Source organism: Natrix helvetica (genome assembly GCF_964273705.1).
Source record: "Natrix helvetica genome assembly, chromosome: 5".
In the NCBI taxonomy this organism is placed as follows: domain Eukaryota; kingdom Metazoa; phylum Chordata; class Lepidosauria; order Squamata; family Natricidae; genus Natrix; species Natrix helvetica.
This window is the reverse complement of record NC_138551.1, coordinates 29,084,323-29,107,399: the sequence shown is the minus strand read 5'-3', so window position 1 is coordinate 29,107,399 and position 23,077 is coordinate 29,084,323. Positions and strand designations below refer to the sequence as shown.

The window sequence follows — 23,077 nt, the reverse complement described above, 5'->3', positions numbered from 1 at the left end:
TAACACTTCATTAGCATCATTCATGGTACAGGTTGTCCAAGCGGATGGAAAGAAATATCTGCCTTGACCTATGAGAAGGATGCTTTATGAAGAAGACAAAGAGAATGAAACGGTAAAGCTATATGAACCTCTAACAAATGGGCTAGATCACAAATGGGACACATTTTCTGGGCCAATAGGCACATTTGGAGTTTTGTAATCATGCCACGGCTTATATCATGAAACAGTTAACATGAAAGACTGTTTTATTTACAAAGACAGTCATGAACAGCATGTTCAATCATCAACTAATTATCAGTGGATGAACCAGTGAGGTTGTGTTCCATACAACGACCCTTACCATTAGATTGTTGTGATCCATACAAGGACCCTTGCTACTAGACTGTTGCTATTTCTTCCACACAGCTTAAAATCTGATGGCAAACTACTATATTATTAGTTACTAAAATGTTGAGAGATGGGAACAATGAGTGCAGAATTGCTTTTCCTACTTATGTTCAATGTCAATGTAGAGAAAGAATATCTCATTCCTATTGGATTTCTTTGTATCTTGCTTGTAAACAATATTTGCTGTTCATCAGGCTGAAATAGAGATTTCTTAGAGGAATGACTCCAAGCACCACTTATACATTAGAAGTATGTATGGACTTTTGTAATTTGTTTTAAAAACTACATCTAGTTCTGCCATAAAATAGATATTCACTTGTTCACATGTTATATATTGCGACATGAGGCTACGACTACAAACAAGTACAGCTTGCATCGCATATTATTAACAATATTAGTAGTACTTCAAACATCTTATAAAGCTTAATTGTGTTTAAGTTATGGATAAAGTGCTTTATTCTAAATGGCTCCAGTAGTGTATATCAGAGCAATGGCAGCAACTTGACAATGCAAGTATCAGTAAAAAGTTATTTTAAATGTAAACAATGTTACTCTAATATCATGTTACATGTTACTCTAATATCAATCAGTCCCTTAAAGCCTTCCAAAACATCTTTTGGAAGGACATATGAATGGGGTTCTCTTTGCTTTAGTAGGGGGAAAGCTGTCCCCAAAAAAGCAACTCTTACATAAAAGAATTGCTTCTGTGATCCTTCAAACCCACTCCATAAGTGGGAACCAAATGATAGTTGAAAGTTACTACACAGATACACGAAAGTATAAAAGTACTTTACAGTTGTTTCTAATTGAATATATATTTCCCTTCTTATAAATTTAGGACACTGACTAAAGCCTGTTTTAAAAAACATTAAACTGGTCGGTACAGTAGTCTTTTTCTAGCTCCTTAGAAACTGATCTTGGCTAATGATTTCCACATGTACAATCTTGTCTTGGTTCAATAACATTCCTTAAGCAGTTCCACATATTATAAAGAATGACCTGGTACTATTTTAGTTGATTGCCTGTTCAGATTCCTGTTGGGTGGTCGTTTTATAAAGAAAGTAAAAATGGTAACACATAGAAACAATCAAAACAAAATAAAAGAGGAAAATGCATAGTTAAGCAATTCTCTTATTGGTTAAAAAAAACCCTCACTTCTGATTATGTGACCTTTGGGTTGCAATAAAAGTATTGTCAGACATGCATTTTAAATATTTTTAATGCTCTGCAATGCTGCACTAAATCTCTATCTCAGTCTGATACTAAGACATTGTGATGTAATACCTTAGTTTGTAATATGTAAGAAAAAATTAGTTATTAGTTTACAATATATTATATTGTAACATGAAGTTGTATCTTATTTTTTGTTGCCAGTAGGATTGTAGTTTCTCCAAATGCATTTTCATTTTTAAATGACATTACTTCCACTTCAGACTATCACTTCTTCACCTAGTGAAAAACGATTAACATTATTCGTAGTTTCAGTTCACAGACCAGGATTTTACTCAAGAACAATGGCTTTCACAAATGGTCCAAGATATCAAATGAATATACCACGATCTACATATTTTATCACCACACTTTTTAATCAGGCTTAAACATCTACCCCAAAAGGAAGTCATGAAATCAACAAAGGTACAATCAACAAACAAATAGAAACATTAAAAAATTCTCATATGTTCCTTTGACCTGGTAGAGAGACTCTACAGTGGTTATACTGAAAATGTTTGCTGGATAAGGCAGAAGATGGTTGCAGCCTCAGGGCCCCATTTATGGGTTGCTGTTTTTTTGTTGTTGTTTTTTTGGCAAGACTTAGCTGGCAGTTGGGTAAGATCCTAGTTGGGTTAAGATGACTATTATGGGATTACACAAGCACTCACAAATGCACAGTGTCTACCCAGTACACAGTGATACATGTGCACCAAGCAAACTGCAGAAGTTAGCTTTGATATTACAAGACACCTGTTTTTGGTGAGAAACTGAATCTAAGGTGTTCTTTGTCCTGTTCCCTCAGAAGACTTTTGGCAAGAGGCATTGTATAGATAATAGCATAACTTTTGGCATGAAATGGCCAATTGCTTTATACGGACTGGTGGATCAAGATAGTACTTTATTATCTGTGGTAACTAACCATTTCTACTGTGTAAATAAATTGGTAATAAGACTATTCTGTCTGAGACAAGAGAGATTTCAATTTATTTCTAGCATTCCCTCCTAATAAAGGAATGCATCACACAATTTATCAGTACCTAATTGGTGCAGAAGAGAGGCCCAATAGCATTGATATCTTCCCTTTAGTGTGGGCTCTTATACTTTTTTTCCTACATGTTTCAAAACTTCAAAAGGATCAATGCAGTCATTAAGTACCCCTGTTGAATGCTTTGCACAAGAACCTTTTTGCACAAGTGCTAGTCCAGGGTATCTAATGCCACCTTCACAAATGAAATCCCACATCAGCATTTCAATTGTCTTCTCTCTCCAATGCAAATGAAAAAAAATCTAATATTGGCAGGAATGCACATTCAGCTTAAAGCACGTCTGATACTAGCATTTGGTGAACAGTATTTAATAGTTTCAAACCTGATGTTGATGTGGTAATGTTCCAAGACTTGTCTTTGGCTAATAATATATAAATAGGGGCACACTTGAGTGGCACCAATGCATGGAAAAAATAGGAGAGGACACCATCATGATTCTCTTGCTCATCAGAACTTCTGATAAATGAGTTTCTCTCCTGTTCTTGGACTGCTTTACAGCAGGTTGTAGGTGGGGACTAAAATAATGCATACTTTCCTATTAAAAAAAATACATTTCACCTGATAAAAATAGGTTTGGGGCCTACTGTTTACAGACCAAAACAGCTGAATTGTGTGTTTTACTTTCTGTCAGCCCTTATCGTACTTGAGTTAAATCCGCTAAGTATATAAATATGTGAACTCAAACCAAGCTGTCTTTTCACCTTAGTGAGCTACGAGAACCGTTATCTGTCTGAAGGGGGAGATAATTCAGATCTAGGAACAGGGCTTCTCTTCTGCACCCATCTCTGGTTCATTACTCCACCCTCCACCCGCATATGGCACCCTTGGACTGGCTCCAATAGAACCGGGAGACCTAAAATTCTCAGGGCTGAAAAGGAGAAGCACAAAATGCGCAGTGTTTAAAAAGAACCGAACAAGAGGTAGATGTCATCTGACGATGGAGCGAATTTGCAAGGTGCCTTGAATGTTAAGTAGTTTTTTTTACAGTTAGTGCTGCAAAGTCTGTGGGTGGGATGCCACCCGGCGCCTCCACTTTGCAGCAACAGAGCGGCATCCATTATCCTCCCCCCCCCCTTTCCAGAAACGCTCCGCCGAAAGAGACTTTTTATGTACCCGCCGCATTTACACTACGAGAGGAGGGAGGAAAGGGATGGAGTGAGAGGGATTGGTGCGTGCGTGCCTACGTGCTGCCTGCTTTCCCTCTCGCTCGCTCTGTTCTCTCTTTTTCCTCTCAAGTTGTACAAATCGACTCGGGAGATACCAAGGCGAGCGTTTGAAGGGGATCCCCCGAGCGCGCTTTTCGGCGGCTGCTCGGCGTTCGCTTTTTCCACTTTCAGACCCCCCCCCATCCCCCACCGGCCATCCTCTCCCCGACTGCTCCCCACTTCCAAACCTTGTTTGACAAGCGCGCGCACACACACACACACACACATACAGAGACCAAGACACCAAAAAAAAGGGGGGGGAGCAGCGCGCGGCAGACGTTTCGCGTGTGTTTGTGCGCGCGAGCGGGAGGGCGCGCGGGGCTCTGTGCGCGCCCCCGCCTAACCTCCCCGCGTATGATGTCCACCGTGTAATTTTATTTTATTTTATATTTCCCTCCCTTCCTTCCTCCCTTTTGCATTCTTGCAGTCGTACGCCCAGTTGCTTCCTGGTTAAGAGCTTGCTGGATGGGGGAGGGGCGGCACAGGCAGCAGCGGAAACTCGGCGCTTCAGATAAGAGCGTGCCCTGCACAGCCGTCGGCGACAGTCTTTTTTGCACTGCAGCTGCCGGAGGTTTTAGGGCGACGAGAATGCCGCTGTGACAAGGCGAGTGGCGCGTCCCATCTTCTTCCCCCCTCCCCTTTTCTCTCCCTTCCCCCACCTTCCCCCCCCCCCAGTGCTTGTTTTGCTTCTATTTATTTATGCTTTTCTTTTTCTTTTATTTTACAAACAACAACAAAAAAACAAGGTCTGGGAGGGTCGTCCTTTCCCGAATACCCCCAAAAATGCCTTGGTCGACCCGTCCGAGATCTGATGGTTGCCTCTGAAAAAAATGTTGAGAGGTAAGACGCCTTTCCTTCTTGTTGATCAAGACTGGCGGGGAAAGGCTGGGGTGGGGGAGAGGGAGGAGGGAGGAAAGAGCGAAAGAGCCAGCAATGCTTTAGGTTTCGATTGGGCTGCGCTTTAGATCAGAGTCGCCTATAGCAGCCGCCTGGCTTTTTTTCGTCCACGTCCCGGGCCGGAGGAAGCGAGCTTGGGAGGGGTGGCGCCGGTGAAAACTGGAGGTCCCCCCGCCACAGTTTTTAAGGATTTCTTCTCGCGTCCCTCGTCTTGCTTAAAAAAAAAAGAAAAGAAAACGAAAGGGAGAAGGTCGCAGTTGCAGTTCTGCCTCCAGCCGCCGTTTCCTCTCTTGCCGCGGGTACGCGGTTCGTGTGTTATGTGTGTGTGTGTGTGAGAGAGAGAGAGAGAGTCCTGCTGCTTTGCAGGGTCGTGCAGTTTTGCAATCTGCACGCACAAACACACACACACACACACACAGACACACTTGCGCCCAAACGCTGAGGCTAAGCAGGTGTACGAAAAAGGGCCCCTTCCCTCGTTGACCTTTGTTTCGGGCTTATGTTACTCCTGAACTTGGCGTGCTGCGTGTCCCTTATTTTAGACCCGACGCCGCTCCGCTTGGCTGTCGGGGTATAGGACACTTGACTTTGACAGGCCTCGCGTATCATAGCGCTCCATATTGCAGCCACCCCTCCGAGCCCGAAGCCTTTACTTCCCCTGGCAAAAATTAGAAGCGTGATTCCTCTCTAATTTTTTTTTTTGCTTGTTGGAGGAGGGGAAAAATATTCAAAGTGTGCTGTAAAGTGGGAGCCCATTTTTTGGGGGGGGGGAAAGGGGGGAGGCTGACACATTGCCTACCGCATTTAGATTAACATGTGACATGTTTAGTTGTACTTCCTTATATGGAGAGCACTATAATTTGGCATCCCGAGGGATTTGCCCAGGTTCACAAGTTCTGGAGAGCCCTACTCTATATATGCAAGTGCTAAGGATTTGCTTGTATTTTGATCGGCTTGTGTGTGTGTGTGTGCATATAAATTGTCTGGCTTTTACTAGAAATGCACTTAGTGTGTGTGTGGGGGGGGAGGTGAAAACGTGATGATTTAGGTTTCTTTCCGGGATGTGGTGCAGTGTATGGTAGCGTCTGCAAAGTAGATAACTGGCACAGTTAAGGTTAAAAAAGCCAGCTCACTCGCTGTTTACCCAGAGCTTCTGAATTCTCAAGTGAGCTGTTACAGGCATTTGGTTTTAGTTAACATGAACAAAACTCCCAAGGGAAAAAAGTTAAAGGGGTTCCCCTCCCCTTTGAATGCATCTGTTTAGCTGTAGTATTCAGTTTGGATTGTATGGAAACATGTAAGCCTTCTGCTCAAAAGGATAATTTGCAAATGTTTGTGGCTATGTATAGAAACATAAAGACTTATACCATCAGTTTTTACATGTAAATAATTGTAGCGATGACTATACATTTGATAGATACATAAACAAACATGTTATATATTGAATGGTTATACTGCCTGGACAGTCCCAGATGGGCAAAGAGGAGCTGTCAGAATTTTCAAAAGCTAGGGAACCCTTTGAGGCACAAAAAAGTTAAGCAGCTAAGACTTGGAATATGTATTAAGAGAGAACAAGACAAAAGTGAACCTAATTGGTTAATGGTTGCTATGTTAAATGGTCCTATTGGATTGCTCAGGTGTCAAGGGATGTATTGTTTATAGAGTTTTCAATGGGCTGGAAAGGAGTCTGTGCAGTCCTGTTGCAAAATGAGGCATTGACCACCATGACTAAAGAGGATTAGAGAAAAGCTCTTCAGGGAGAGACTTAGCAAAGGTAGACAGAGCCTGAAGCTTTCAAAACGGGAAGTATTCTTGCTACTGCTATGTAGTATATTTTAAAAATAATGCAAATAATTATTTTGAAGCCTTGTAAAGCCGCAATCCTGTGTATTTGTAGTAAGTCTAATTGAAGTCAGTGGGTTCTTTGTGTAAAGATCTGGTAAATAGTATTTATTTTTGTTATAGAGTTGCACTGTTATCATAAATGATTTGTTAGTCCTGGCCAATATCCAATAGACCTATAGGAGAAAGACAAAATGTTTCAAATTTAGTTGCAGCATCTGTCAGTGATTAGGAATCTTAAGATAGGTCAAAAGTGACAGCAAGAATCTGGGGGAAAGGAAGAAAAAGGTGAATGATAGGTATATTAATTGTCAGCAGATAATAAAGTAGTTAATTATCCAGTAGAATATATGCTGTTTACTTTGTTGCACCAATCAAATATTAAGTACTTCCAGAGAAATATCAGATTAAAAACCCAGTTCTTTATGAAACAAATCTAATAGGGTAACATTGGCCTAGTCTAGACATCACACTGCAGTTGCTACATCATTGCCCGAAAGCTAAGAGTGAGTCTGCCTTCTTTTTCTTTTCTCATTTTTCTTTCCCCCGAGGTTCTATGATTTCTTTTGTTTCCTGGTTGTTGGCTCTAATTGTGATTTATATATGCCATACTATAATGCTATCTAGCTTGGATTAATTATATTCACTAACCACTATTTATTGATAATTTTAAATTGGGTTTTGAATTTAGAGAAAAAGAAATAAGAAACTTTTTGCAATTGTAACTCGTGTAGATTAGATTAAGCTTTTCAGAAAACTGTCCTTATTGCTTAGTCCCAAAGGTGTTTGTGTGTGAGATCTGGGGGTGGGGGGAGAGGAGGAGGTAAGAGGAGGAACTGCATTTGTACCAGTTAAGGTTGAGTGTTTGTTGTGCTGTAACATCTGATCCTGAACATTGCTTCTTGATATACAGTAGGAAGAAAACTAATTAAAAATTGACAAAATGTGTAGTGCTAGGTATTTAGGTTCAGGAATGTAAAGCAAAAATCAACATTATACAAGATATGTAGGGATATGTTCCTAGGATCCATGGCTAATTTATGGGAGAAAAGAGGTCTGACATTGCATATATGTTTGATCTTGACTTTTCTAGTTCAGTATATTGAGTTATATATATATTAATCTTTGAAGCTTCTTTAGAACTATTGAACATCTTAATTACTTAGGACAAGATTGATATAAAGAAGGAGGTTGGGAAAGCTCAAGTTCCTGATATATTATAAATGGTGCAAACCACCATTATTACCTTAAAATGTTTTTTAATGTAGCAAGTTTAAGCATTCATAGCTAACCAGTTCTTGAATTGTTAAAGGTATAAAGTATAGGGCCATAATGTGCTGCTGTGCAAAACTACTGTTCTAAGTTTGAGATCTTGAAGATCTTGTATCCTGGGCAGGTTGTTTGAAAAAGAATTCAGAAAGCTGTTATAGAGGCCATTTGTTGGTATTCACTTTTCACCACAACAAATTATGTGATAAGACCATCTTCTTTGCATCAATATGTTAAGGAACTAAACATGATTTGCCCTTGGCTACCTAGCTTGTGTCATCAGCCTAGCATCCTATGACTTAAAACTGGAGGAGTAACCGGATCCCTAAATTCTGAGTAATATATTTGGCTTACCTATTAAGTGCTGAAATTTTTATATATGTTGGAAAAGTATTTATTGACTTTTATTTATGATCAGGATTCAAAATTCACTTTCAAAAATTCTAAATCATAGTTCATATCATTTATGATATTGGGATGTTTGTTTTCATTTAAACATACCTTATAATAAAGTAGTTTTCCCACTACTTGTTATTAAATCAAAGTGCATTTTGTGTTTGTTACTGCTGGTTAGTATTTTTTAACACACAATTGTTAAATACCCCTTGTTTAAAGTATATAGTTGGATATAATTTGTTTGAAATCCCATTGTACAAGCACTGCTGCTCTCGCTCGGAAGGTTTAACAAGAATAAGCATAGATTCACAATAAAGTTTTATTTTCACTTTTCTCTGGTTAAAGATGTACTTCAAAGGGACATCTGTATGCTTTTCTTCTTATCAATCTCTATAAACAAGCAGTGAGACCTTGGAGTGCCAAGCCAGGATAATCAGTGAGAAAAGTAAGAGTGTTTCGTTTCCAATACACAAACCTCCAGCCTCTGAGTAACAGTGTTATTGTTGCAATTTTCTTTGTTTCTTTTTGTATTTTTTTTTTGTATTTTAAGTTAAAAAAAAGTCATATTCTTGAATGAGTTAGAAGAACACCCGCAGTAATGAAAGAGGAGAATTTTAGTCCTTAGGTTACAAAGAATAATAAAAGAAAAAAATAGAAGAAGAAAACTTAATCCATTCGTTTTAAAAGACTTGCATAAATTCCATCCATGAACATAGCATTTAAAAAGATAACCTACTGTCCAAAACCATTCCAAACTTTCTAAATTCCGCCACTTATTTCTTCTGTTCTCCAATTTAAATTAATTTTAAGTTTTTTATAGGCAGTCTCTTTTAAAGCTGTAAAAATTCCCTACCAGCTGGAAACACTTTCTCTTTCCGTATCCTTCCGTTTTGGAGTCACCCCGACTTCATCACCCTAATGGCTGGATTTTTTGTCGCCGGCTTGAAGAACTTCTCTTGGATCGATCAGGGACTTTGCGATGTCCCTGAGATCAGCAAGACATATTCTTCCTGTTAACCGTCTCTGTGGGATGGTTTAGGTCCGTTTGGAGCACCCAGCGGCAAAAGTATTGGCTGCTGTCTCGGAGCATCGAGATCGCACGCCCGTATTGTCGCGATGTTGGCTCTTCCTCCTATAGAAAGTTTATTTAATAACATTTTGAATGATATAATTTAGATAGCATGTGACAGGATGGGTGGAATCGTTGCATCAGAAACACAAAGTTCTTTAACATTCCCTTATTTTGGAAGTGCTTAAAGTTTCTTCAGTTCTACAAGATGAGTTGGGAGCAAATTAAAATTCCTTTATGGATATAGTAGCGCTTAGACAATTACTGTATGTGCTTTAAAGTTTGTAGCTCTGCGCAAAAAGTACAAGTGATCACATACACAGTCATTAGTTTTTAGGATTTAGAAGGCATCTTCTGAAACAGCATTAATTAATTACAGCCTGACTGAAAAGCAACTATTTTGGGTTGCTGAGAAATGTCACAGATTATGGATTGAAATTTGAGATTCCCATAAGAGATGGACTATTGTACAGAAAACACTGCAAGGAGTTTTAAATAAAGCAAGCTGGACTACTTCCTTCTTGGCACTAAGAATTAGGAGGCTTTCTCTAGCCTTCAAGTACAAACATACATTTGGTTTTATGTACAACCTTTAGTTGCAAATTTTAACAGAGAGGTAATGGACAATGCAGGAGGTAGGGAAGCCCAGTAATTTGCAGGGTGGGCCTTAACACCTCCTGATGTTCACAACTCTGTGTTAGTGCCAGTTAGATGTGTTATTTAGTTGTCAATTACTGTCATTCTGAAAATAAGGAGAAACAAACACAAGAATAGTAACAGATGCAAACTTTAAAATATTTGCTATTAAAAATATTTGATTGCTAGACATCCAATACTATACATTATTTCTATGTATTTGTTACAGAAGATTAAAATATGACCTTTACAGTAAATAAAAGAATTATGTAGCATTTTAAAGGTAAGCAGTCATTTTACAAGATGAGCTTTTTGTACGTTGGTCTGTTTACTAGAGAATTCCCAATTGTTTTCAATGGTGTGTTATTTGTGGTACTGGAGAATGTTAAAATTCTGCCATATTTTTTACAAAGAATATTGATAAATATTTAAGCTGTTGCAGCCACATTTACCAAAACATAATTCTGTTGCCTATTTTTCCTGGATTTGTTCTTTAACTGATAGACAGGAACTGATTTCTGCCTTCCTGGTTTTCCTTGTTAAGTTAAAACAATTACTTTCTTAAAGAGTGAATAATGTGACAAAATAAATACTGTTTCCTTGCAGGAATTCTAGCAATTTGGAATGTGACTGCCCTTTAAATGCTCAAGAAGTTGTTAGAATGTGCTCCATTAAAGCCTGGAACAATATTTCTCATTTATGTCACTAAAGACTGCATGTGAAATTGCAGAGCCCATGCAAACATATCTAAATGTCACATGTTGACCAAGCACAGCATTATAGAATAAGAAAAAAAAACCCCAGAAGCCTTGTGATCATTATGTGATGAGAAGACACTCTTGCCAAAGAACAGGATCATACATGAGTATTAGGTGTGATCAGTTCTTTCTCATACAAAATATTTAGAGCTGTAGTGCATTTTTTACTGTAGCAATAATTATCCAAATAAGACTTCATTTTTCTTATCTGGCTTTAAAGTGTCCATTGCTTGTTGTTCTATGTGTTTGCTACAGATCTCCTGGTGAATGCTTCATAATAAATTTTTAGTATTCACATATGTATGCTGGCAATTTGTGAATGTCTGCCAATTCAGAGACATTGATAGATGCTGGCATATATGTGGATACTAATGTCAGCCCTTTTGCATGTCCAAATGGGAAAGGGTTATATTACTTCTTTTTCAAGCATTCAGTTGTAATGAATTCATTTAATTCAATCGGGACTATGAACATTTAACCAAATTTTGAATTTCCATTATAAAGTATCTATCATACATAATAATTTAATAATAATATAACGGATATAAATTGCCCCTTGACAGTTCAAATTCTTTACTTGAAAAATGAAGTCAGTTTCAAGGTTTGAAATGAAACTGTAATAATTAAGCTTTTATGGATATGTTTGTAACTTTCCAGTTGTCTTATCATACTCAAAAGAATTTGCAGCAATATTCATAGGCTTTGTGTAACTGGGTTGATTCAAAGGGCAATATGTGATAAGTATGCACTTTCTGATTCTTAGGCCCTTCAAATTTGGATTGATGTATAACCCTATTGTGTCATATGCAAACATTTTTGAAATCATCTTAAAACAGCTCCAGATTTCACATATATGCCTGGATTGGATTTCCATCTATAAAAATTCTAAATCCTAAGTTTGTATTTTGGTGTATATTCTTAATATTTATCTGATATGTTCAGTGTTTTGACTAACAGCATGTACATTTATTTCTATTTATCTTACAATTTTCATAACTGATCCAAATTAAAAAAAAAACTGGGCTGGATTACAATATGTTAAACTGTATGTAAGCAGCAACAATAATAAACCAGTTATTCACAGGATTAACATTTAACTAGTTCAAGGCTTGGAGAAATAAAACAGCAGTGATGAGTTCTGCATGCTCTGAAAATATGCACAGGTGAATTCAGAAGCAGAGAGCAGCCATGGAGAAGGTCAGCTGTCTCATCATCCATGTGTTTTGATTATAGGTAGTTCTCGCTCAATGACCATACATTGTTTGCGATGGCTTGAAGTTATGACAGCATGGGAAAAAGTGCCTTAGAGCCCCACCGGGGCTGCCTTATCAATGACAGGGTGGCATATGAATGTAATAAAATTAATGACTGCTGCATTATGACAATGACTGTCATAGCCTGCTTTGCATCCTTTGCTCCCGTCTTCTCATCTTGGTTAATTGAAATTTAACTGAATTATAGTGCATGGTTTTTGTTTATTGTTTTAATGTTTATATCATGTTTTAATTATATAGCTTTAAGCCACCTAGAGTCGCCTTGGCAACATGGGCAATATAGAAGTTGATTATAAATAAACCCTCTCCAGCCATGGCTTTAAAAAAGCAGACAGTTATAAATCCAGAAGAACCACCAAATCATGCATCAACTAATACAGTGGGAACTACAGGAACAATTATTGGTATTAACATTCCTGAATATTTACTCTGTGGAGAATTACAAGTTGAGTTTATTTTGCCCCTCCTATAGCCTGACTGCCTCCTGGCACCGCCCGGGATTTCCATGGCATGGGAATGGCACTGCTCAGCTGAATGTCATCAATATATAGTGGTGCTTAAAAGTTTGTAAACCTTTTTGAATGTTCAATATTTCTGCATAAATATTGGACATTGGGGATCTGATGGGATTGTTCCACTTCAGATTAGGTTAGGAAATGAGGATATTATTTTACCTCCATCCCGTTTTTTGTATTAGTCCTTTTTATCTAGTCTTGATTAATTTTAACCTTTTAATTCTTAATGTGGAAGATTTTTAATGTTTTAATATTATATTTTTTATATTGTGCTTTTATATTGTAAGCCTTCCAGAGTCGCTGGACAGTGAGATGTGCGGTACATTAAATAAATAGAAAATAAATAAAACCTAAAGCATGATCTGTTTTCTACACAAGTCTTAAAACCAAAAAGTATCCATATAAGCAAATGAGATGTTATTATACTTGTTCCTATTTAATGAGAAAAATGAATCTGTGCTACATTAGAAATATGCTCTTTTGTTTTGAAACATATTTTCTGAGCTGTGTGTAAAGACATTTTGTTTTAGAATTTTAAACTTCATGTGCCAGAAGATAAATATACTTAAAGTATTGTTTGTTTAGCTTATTGAGGATAACAAAGTAATTAGTCACATGACAAGCATAGATCTGACAAAGTAATGTCAACATTGGGAGTGTTCTCCCATATTTTTTCCCCCTGAAAGATAAATAAAATATTTTAAACATATCCTGTGATGAGCTGATCTTAAAAAGTTTGATGAGGATATCATGCATTCTTGAACGTATTCTGCATTCATTTTGACTAGAAAGAAGTAGATACATTTATATCTGCGTTTATATAAAACAAGTGCTTTAATCTTCAATTTATTTCTACAAAGAATTAGTTTTTATTTATTCAAAATATTGTGTAATTTTAGTCTATTGGCATAACTCAGAAATTAGTATGAGACACTGAAGAGTGTTTTGAATGTACAAACATAATATCGAATGATAAAACCAAATTAAATTCTGTAGCCTTCAGAGAAGTTGCATTGTTACTCATTTGTTAATAATTACTTAATAATTAGATGCTGATAATTTTTGCATAAGAGCTATCATTTAGTATAAGCTACATGAAGCAGAAATGGTTGTGTGTATATATATATATATATATACATACATACATACATACATACATACATACATACATACATACATATTATATATATGGTTTCATTGCAAATGAGTGTTTCATATAAGCTAAAGGGAAATCATACTCTCATCAAACAGATTATTTTCTTCATTTATGACTATGGACTTCAGACAGACAAGAATGCATATTTTTGGGCCTGCCCTTAATGGTTTTCTTATCTTCAACATTATTGCAGTTATTATGACAACTGTCTACAGGCACAAAAGCTTCCATGTTTGTTGCTTGTTAAGTCGTCTAGAATTCAGGATAACCACTACACACAGATGTTATCACTAGTCCAAGACATCGATACAGTATTGATCACTGGAAAAGTGACATGGAAATAATTTAAAATCATTTCTAACCATATGTAAGCTGGGAAACATAGCATTTGCGTACACAAAAAATTCAACTACCATAGCCAGAACAGGCAGACAGAATTTTGGACATTTGTGTCTTCCCAAAACTCTATGAAACTGAACAGTCAAGTTCAATTCTGTAAAAGTGTTTCAACCCATCAGTAAATTGTGTCCTCGTAGCCACAAACAAAAAAAATAATAAATAAATACAAGAACAAAATAAAGCAAAACCTAGACCCTACTTTACTATATGTTAATAGTCATATAATAATATAACCAATGGATAACTATATTAATATAGATTAGATTAACAGAGTTGGAAAGGACCTTGAAGGCCATCTAGCCCAACCCGCTGCCCAAGCGGGAAATCCTACACCATTTCTGACAGATGGCAGTCCAATCTCTTCTTGAAAGACTCCAGTGATGAAGCTCCCACAACTTCTGAAGACAACTTCTCTTCCATTGGTTGATTGTTCTACACTAGCTCCAGCATCAATCTCAAGGGGCTTCTGCACATTGTAAGGGGTATGTTTGTGTAAGCCTTGCCTTAGTTTATAAGCTATTCCATAGGAGGGAGGCCTGCTTTTGGGCTCCCTCTTGTCATATGTTGTGCTAAGTGACAACTCTCAGCATGTGTTCTTTATTCAGATCAGAGGGAGAGTTCATCAGAAAAAGGTGGTATCTTAGGTTAGAATGCACGAAAACCTGAACATGAAATCAGTGGACCCTTCCAAGATGTACTGAATTGTTATGTGGGATTTAAAATTCTTTTTTTTTAATGGGTGGGTTATCTAGGGTGTGTGATTGTATCTTGCACTTGGTATTTGCTGACCTCTGCTATGATCAAGGCTCATATCTCTTGTTTGCTTTTATGAACTGCATATCTGGGCTTATGGCTTGGCTTTTGAAATAGGCAGTCCTAGATCAAGAATGAGATCCATTCCTGGTCTAGAAAGTCTAAATTCCTTAAGTTGAATTTGTATTTAACCAGAACAGTTTATTTAGCATCAATTTAGCCAAATGCTTTTCTTTGTATATAGTATTTATTTTACTTGTCTATGTATATAAAACATTCAACAAATGCCTTCAAAAACAAACACTTAGAAAAAAAGAAAAAGGATTGTTATTAAAGGTTAGCATTGATACTCATAAAAACATTGAGCACTTCCAGCTGTTTGTTGGCAAGAGGAAAGAGAACTGTGTCCACCATTTTTACTAATAAACAGTCCCTTTGTAAATACAATGTGAGTTGTCTTCAAGTCAAAGGTAATCCTGGGCTGTCTGTAGTTATCAGCCCACCTTTATTTCATCATGAAAAATAAATTATTTCCATTAATACAGAAGTTTAATGCTTGCACTTTTCTTGATGATGAAAGGAAGCACTTTGCTGTACTCCTCAATTTTTTATTTTTAATGTAAGCTTTAACAAAATAAGTCCTATTGTTCTTCTCTTGGTGTTCTTCCAATGACAGACCAATATAGAATAAAACTTTTTGACAGAGATACACATTGTGTTTCTTGAAGGAAGTTGAAGAAGAACCGTTTTAATTTAGAGATGACTAATTTAAAATATTACCTAAACTGACTGGTATAAAATATGATCAAACAGTTGCTAATTATACTAACTCAGTTGACAGGAAATTGGAAATGAGGACACTCAGCAGGGGAAAAGAAGAGACTAATGCACCATTAAAAGATTTAGGAGATTTAGTTAAGAAAACAGTGAAGACTCAGGTTTGTAGATGAACTAAATTGATGACTCTCCCACATACTTGGCTTTATGTACTTACCTGGTAAATATACTATACACTCCTCCCCTACCTACACAGTAGAGTAAATTATCTTTGTACAGAAAAATTGCCCTTAATTTACAACAGTTGTAAACAGATTTACAACAGTTCATATAGTGATCATTTGAAGTTCAATGACATGACAAAAGTGACAATTTTTCACATGACCATTACAATGTCCCCCTGGTCACATGATCAAAATTCAGACTCTTGGTACCTGACTCATATTTACGATGGTTGTATTGTCCTGGGGTCATATGATCAAGCAAAGTCTGTGGGGAAGCCAGATTCGCTTAACGGCCATGTTACTAACTTAACAACTGCAGTGATTCACTTAATTGTGGCAAGAAAAATATAAAATGGGGCAAAATTCACTTAGCAATTGTCTCAATTAGCAACAGAAATTTGGGCTCAATTGTGGTTGTAAATCAAGGGCAATCTATAGTGCAGTTGTTGCCATTTTAATTATTGTTCTTTATCCAGAATAAATAATCCAGGTCATTCTAACCAACAAAATAGCCAATGGAATCCACTTGAAGGCAAGACTTTATGATTTCAGAGTGTACAAGAGTAAGTGGTTGACTTGGTCCTTTCCATGTATGGTATCCCCAACAATCTTTCTCAAATTGAGTTTTTCCAAGGATAGTGATATATGGCAACACCTAACCATACCAGCTTGCAATTTGGGGAGTGTTTGCTCAATATAACTGAAGACCGTCAGGTGAAGGAAGATTGCACAAAATTGTTAATGTATTTTGAGAGTGAATTTAAGACTGACACTCTATGATTACCTGACATTTTTTTTCAGTTTTTACTAAATTTATAGTTCTTATATGGTGACCCCTTCCCCAAATATGGCAAAAATTATTATGAATTCTGATTTTGGATATGCTTAAATATTAATTATATCACATATTCTAATGTCTCAAACTGCCATACAAAGTTGTATTGAAGCTAAAATCCTAACTTGAGATTTTAAAATAGACCTACACAAATGTTAGGCTCATGGAATTTCTAGAATTAGTTAGTTTACAATTTTACTAAGCGACCAATCTAATACTTAGTACTGGTAACAGTGAGACACATTTAAAAATTACTAGCTCGGAGTAAGTCAATTGTCTTGACCACTTCACACATACTAGATTGGAGTGACCATTATATGTAGTGCAAAATATACCTTGTCATCGTCTTTGTCAGCCGTTGAGTTTTGTCTGACCCTTGGCCACTTTATGGATCACTTTCAATCTACTGTGCATCTAACTGTTAATCTAGTATTCTAAATTAGAAAAAGTGCACATGGGTGAGTGAAAAGTTTTAGATTGTAGCTATCTACAAAGTATGTATAGATGTAAGTAGAGAAGATACTGATCTGCCCTTTGCTTAATCCTGATTTAAAAGGAGGGTGATTTACAAAAATGATATATTTATATAAACCCTCAAAAGAGATTTTGGTAAGTTTGGAGTGGCCCTCAGGCATTCTGCTCTGCAGACAGTTTACAAAATCAAGTCTGTTAACTTCTACAGTAAAACTGCATTAGATATTGTTATATCAACTTTCAGTTCATTTTATAAAATGCCAAAAGATATTCCTATGGTTAGGATTTTTTAAATATAAATTAATACTTTAGATCAGTGTTTCTCAAACTTGGTGACTTTAAGTCCTGTGGACTTCTGGGAGTTGAAGTCCACAGGACTTAAAGTCACCAAGTTTGAGAAACACTGCTTTAGATCATAAATCTTTAGAAATAGCTCCTTGGCAAAAAAGGACATTTTATTTTTATGCTATTTTTAAGGTATCACAAAAGTTGAAATTCTATTATAAATACATAAGTGGTTAAACATTAGCAAAGCAAGGGCTACAAACACAACCTTACAATTAGAAATAATAATAATAATTTAATCAGCTTATACTAATAGAGAAAGTACCAAAAAGTGTTAAATGTTGCAATTAGGGAAAGATAAAGGACCTTATGAAGTGGGAAAAGGGGAGGACAGAATATTTTCTCTGGCTTGGGGTAGGCTTCATTTAACGAGTTAATTCTGTCATAACTAGTACATTTAGTTATTTACATATCACTCATCCTGAAAAAGAGTGTATTTGTGTGTGTGTATTGATGTTAAAGCGAAACAAACACTTTTTAAAATTACTTCATGAAGTAATGTACTTGGTAAGCAGGAGCTGCAAGAGATTCCTGAAATCATGCAAAATTCTTTGACAGGATGAATTGCATAATGACTTCAACTTGACAAGATTGATAGTATTGCTGCGTTGGTTTGAAACTTGCAAACCAGAAAATAATATAGGCAGCTTATGTCATCCTAATATTGGATGGTGGAAGATAGGAAACCTTTCAATCCATGTATTTTACATATCTCAAGTAGTGCGTGTGTGTATACACACACATACACACACACACAAACTTGCCACAAAAATTCTTATTGTCATGACTTTTAACTTGGCAAAATGGTGCACTATAGGGCAATAGTTTTTGAATGTAGGAACCTCAATTTATAGAACCATAAAACTTATAAAACCCAAAATGCAGACCCCATGATGCCAAGGGAATGACATTTGAAAACATTGTGGCTGCTGTGCTGTGGTGAGGTCACATGACCTTCATTTTCGACATTCTGTGACAATTTCCCAGCCAGTCTTACAATCCTTTGCTCCCTTTCCTACCCAGCAGCAGTTACTTACCTGTCTGCTGGGGACAGAAGGAAAGGGGAAAGAAGGGAGTAAAGCACCTAAGAGCAGGACAAGAAGTACAGATTGAAACTTAATGAAGGACAGATAGATCTAACCAAAATTTCTTGACTGTAAGAACAATTAAGCAGTGGAATGATTTGCCTCCAGAAGTTGTAGATGCACCATCGCTGGAGAGTTTAAGAAGAGATTGGACAGTCATTTGCCCAGAATTGTATAGGGCCTCCTGCTTGAGCAAGGGGTTAGATTAGAAGGCCTCCAAATTCTCTTCTAACTCTGTTATTCTGTATTCTGGAAGAGAGGGATGGAAGAAATATTTCTGATGCTCCCTGCCAGCATCCCACAAATAAACTCAATTGGAAATTTGTTACCGCTACTTTTTTACCTACCCATAATCATTTTGTTTCCATATTTAGACAAGAAAATATCTTTAAAATAATGACCCAACAGATCATTATTAAATTAAATTAAATCTGATTAAACATGAAACCTATTCATTTAATTAAGGACATTCAAAAGAAAAAATAGAAAATATTTTATAGTAATATAATTTCTCTATTCAAGGAAAAATGGAATTCCATCTTCTCTGACAGATGGATCTCCAGTTTCTGCTTAAATACAAGACAATCTATTTTAGTGTCAAACAGCTTTTATCATTAGGAATTTTCATTAAATGTTTGGGGCAGCAAAGAACAAGTTTTCTGTATCTTGTTGTTGACAGTCGTTGATACATATAGAGGTAGAAAGAACAATTCAGATTCCTTGCTAATCATAGAAAGCATTTTTCCAAAAACTGAACATTTGCTGAATATTTCACACAACCTTCAGGAGCCATCGTATAAGACCTTAATAAGATCTTCAGTACTTCTGTCTTTCTTTCTTTTCTTGGAGTGCTCCAAAAAGCACAGTTAACCTATGTAAATCCCAAACTAAGTGATTTGACCACAATAATGGGAATAAGGAGAGGGGGAAAGAGAGGAAGGGAGGGAGGGAGGAGAGGAGAAAGAGGAAGAAAATATGCTTCTGCCCACTGCACAGGTTTTTGTCATTTGTTAGTTTATGTGAATGCCCCTCTTCCCCAAAACAATAGTGAACTAGCATGGAAGTAGTTAAGAAATTACATCTGCAAAGACAGTGGCCGGAAGCACATTATCTTTAAAGAAATAACTGATGGAATATGAAACATTTCTGAAGCGTGAAGACTAATGGAAAATACCTGATTTAAAGAAGAAGAGTGCAAATTGTTGGAGTTTTACAATTTCTATGAAAAAGAAATGTACAATGACGACTGAGCATGGAATGATGGGAAAATGGAAATGTTATTATACCTATAGCTTTATGAATTAAATTACAGATCTCATGTCTGCCAACACTAAGGTGTTGAAATTGGAGTGAAAACCATTCTTATTTAAATTAAGTGTAGAAAAAATGAACTTCAAAAGGCATACTTTTTAACATTAAGGTTAACACAATATTAAGAATTTTAGCATGGATAGGGGGCAAGACAGTAGTTGCTTATTAAAGCATGTGAGGACAGTCTTAAAGTGAATCAGATATTACCATAGCAGGTAAGTTTTTTGAGTTTTTTATTCCTAATGAACAACAATAAAATGGGTTAACTGTGATTTCAGGTGTGCAACCTCTGACCTTTTAAATGATCCCCTAGAGTTCCTTTTAATCATGTTTGTTGCAAACTGATGATATTACATCTTTGAAAGAAATAAGTTACAGTAATGCGGTAAGATTTAGTACAGAATTAAGTAACAAAAACATTTGTTTATTAATTTTTTATGCCACCCATCTCTTATATAAGGTGACTCTGGGCAGCTTACATTGTTCACAATTCTTGCCCTAATTGCAGGTGAACAATACTACCCACTGTACTGTTTCACTCTTCCTTCTCTTGCTTAAGGCAAAGATTTTGAGCATGAATAACCTAGGTATCTATCAGTTCAGTTTAAAGAACCTATACATTTGCTCTAAACTTAAATAAGGAATTGTAGTACATAATAGCTACTGGTAAAACTGATGATACAGTTGCTTTTTTCCCCACTGATTTTTCCAATTGTAAACTTTAATGGGAAATAGATAGAAATCAAGTAAGAAAAAGGAACACATATAGTACTTTCTACCAAACCTCAAATTGCTTTTCTTGATGTATAATTAATTGAAGTTGTCTATTCCTGGTTCCTGTACCAGTATCTGGATATGCTTTGTATTTCAAACCAATTCCATTTGGAAATTCATCTAAAGAGGAACTTCTTCTCAGAACACCTGTTTTGCATAGGGATTGTGGTACAAGTTTGATACTGAATTAAAGATGAACGCTTGATGGAAGCATTTGAATGCAGCTAAGAGCACAGAATAATTCAGCTATAAATAGTATCAACTTTTAGTATAACAATAGATATGCCTTCGCAATACAACATCATGGGAAAAGTAACACCTACAAGCTCGGATTTGAGAGGAAAATGAATTTTTAAAATGTTAATAAAATGTTAAATGTTTCAAGAAGGATACATTCAGGAGGTTTATTCTACAAAATTATTTAAACAATCGCTTACTAGTCTTTCTAAATAGATTTCCAGTTTTAAGTATTGGCCTCAGACCTAAGTTATAAATCACAAATTCTTATTATTTAAAATTATAAATAAAATATGAATAAGAACACTGTTTACGTAATAGAATGGGACACAAATGTACAATTGAAGGCTGAGATTTGACCCAGCTACTTCTTGTTTTACAATTTACTCATTAAGGTTGATACATCTTTCACGCTTACCTTGAAGTAATATCCATTTAATGAATAAAATCTGTTGCCATCCAATAGGAAGGGAGGAAGGAAGGAAGGAAGGAAGGAAGGAATCTGGAAAAAGGTTCTCGAACCCTGGAAGCCGCATAAACTATTAATCTTTAAATGCTAAAACCAATGAAGAGGCAAGAGACCAAGAGACCAAGCTTTCCTGATAGAAAACTAGCTGTGTTTGAGTGTTTTTTTTTAAATCGTTTTTTTCAAAATGCAACAAATTTTTCTGGAACTCTTTCTACAGATCTATGTATAAACAACAACCTAAAAAAAAAAAAACCACCAATATTTTGCTTGTTGAAACATAAGCAAAACTTAAGATTACAGCAAATTTTCTTCACAGCAAATGGGAAGTTAAATTTGTTTGTATTAAAACACACACAAATATACACACCTAGAACTTTATTTTTCCTTATTATTTCCATAGTAATGATCTTATGGCTGTGATTGGCATGTTTGCCATTTTCAAAAATGTACTGAGTTCATATAAATCTTTACAGTATTGCAATATTATTTCAATTATCAGTCCAAATCATCTTTGGAAGCATGTTTCTTAAAATTTTTGAATGCTGCAGAAAAAGAGAATTTGGCCATTTTTAGCAATTGGAGGCTTTCAAGTATGAAAAGTATTTAGAACAGTTTCATAACTTTTGTCAAATCTACTGGGCCACATAGGCAAAACATACTTATTTGGGCAGGCATCCAAAGTGCTCAGAAATCATACTGTCAAATGCTTCTTTAAGGAATTTCAACCTCAATTTCAACCATGTATCTAATAAAAAAACACTGCCAATATTGTGGAGTATACAGAAAAATGTAATACAGATCCTGGAATGCTCAATAAAAGTATACTGCGGTGATAATTATACTTTTTATATTATTCCCTTAAAAACAAAAATCCCTCCAAGGAAAACTTCAGTAGGGAATATTTGTAATTCAAGTAAATGATTATCCATCTACTTGCAGGTGTAGGAAAACAAAAAGAGAGATCCCTGTATATTTCTTTAACTGTTACCGTCTCTGAATTCTAGTAATTTGTCACATTCTGCTATAAAAATAAATTAGATCTTAATAATTAAAACAACTTTCTCCTGTATGTCAAAAGGGTATAGTTGAAAGAATAAATCATGTCCTGTTTCCTGAAATAATAGTATTTTACAAGAGGTTTGTTGACTTCTATAAATTACATTCTAGGAATGTGGCGGCTCAGTGGCTAAGCTGCTGAGCTTGTCGATCAGAAAGGTCGGCAGTTTGGTGGTTCGAATCCCTAATGCTGCATAACAGAGTGAGCTCCCATTACTTGTCCCAGCTTCTGCCAATCTAGCAGTTTGAAAGCACGTAAAAAATGCAAGTAGAAAAATAAGAACCACTTTTGTGCGAAAGTAACAGCGCTCCATGTGCCTTCAGTGTTTATTCATGCTGGTCACATGACTATGGAGATGCCTTCGGACAGCGGTGGCTCTTTGGCTTTGATATTGAGATGAGCACTGCCCCCAAGAGTCGGGAATGATTAGCATATATGTACAAGGGGAACTTTTACCTTATACATTACATTGTATAAATGACAAGTTTAGTATCCTTTGTTAATCATTAGTACCTTCTAGGACCGTGATGGCGAACCTATGGCACGCGTGCCATAGGCGGCACGCAGAGCCATTTCTGAGGGCACGCGAGGCATTGCCCTGTCAGCTCCAGTGCGCATGCACCCGCTGGCCAGCTGATTTTGTTTAAATCTCCGGAGGATTCCCTGAAGCCTCCA

At 36.3% G+C, this 23,077-nt stretch overlaps 1 protein-coding gene across 16 annotated transcripts in view; it reads left to right on the top strand.

The window, feature by feature from the left end:
* Positions 1-4,266: 4,266 nt before the first annotated feature.
* The window catches only part of MBNL1 (muscleblind like splicing regulator 1), a 207,741-nt gene continuing 188,930 nt past the window's right edge, over positions 4,267-23,077 (top strand). For 3 of the 16 annotated variants that reach the window (XM_081953653.1, XM_081953652.1, XM_081953657.1), the window contains exons 1-2: positions 4,279-4,454; positions 4,597-4,690. The gene's annotated coding sequence lies outside the window, so the exon portion shown is untranslated. Of the gene's footprint in view, positions 4,455-4,596; positions 4,691-5,905; positions 6,045-23,077 lie in introns of those variants that run through there. The other 13 variants (XM_081953646.1, XM_081953645.1, XM_081953647.1 and 10 more) reach the window with 10 other exon arrangements.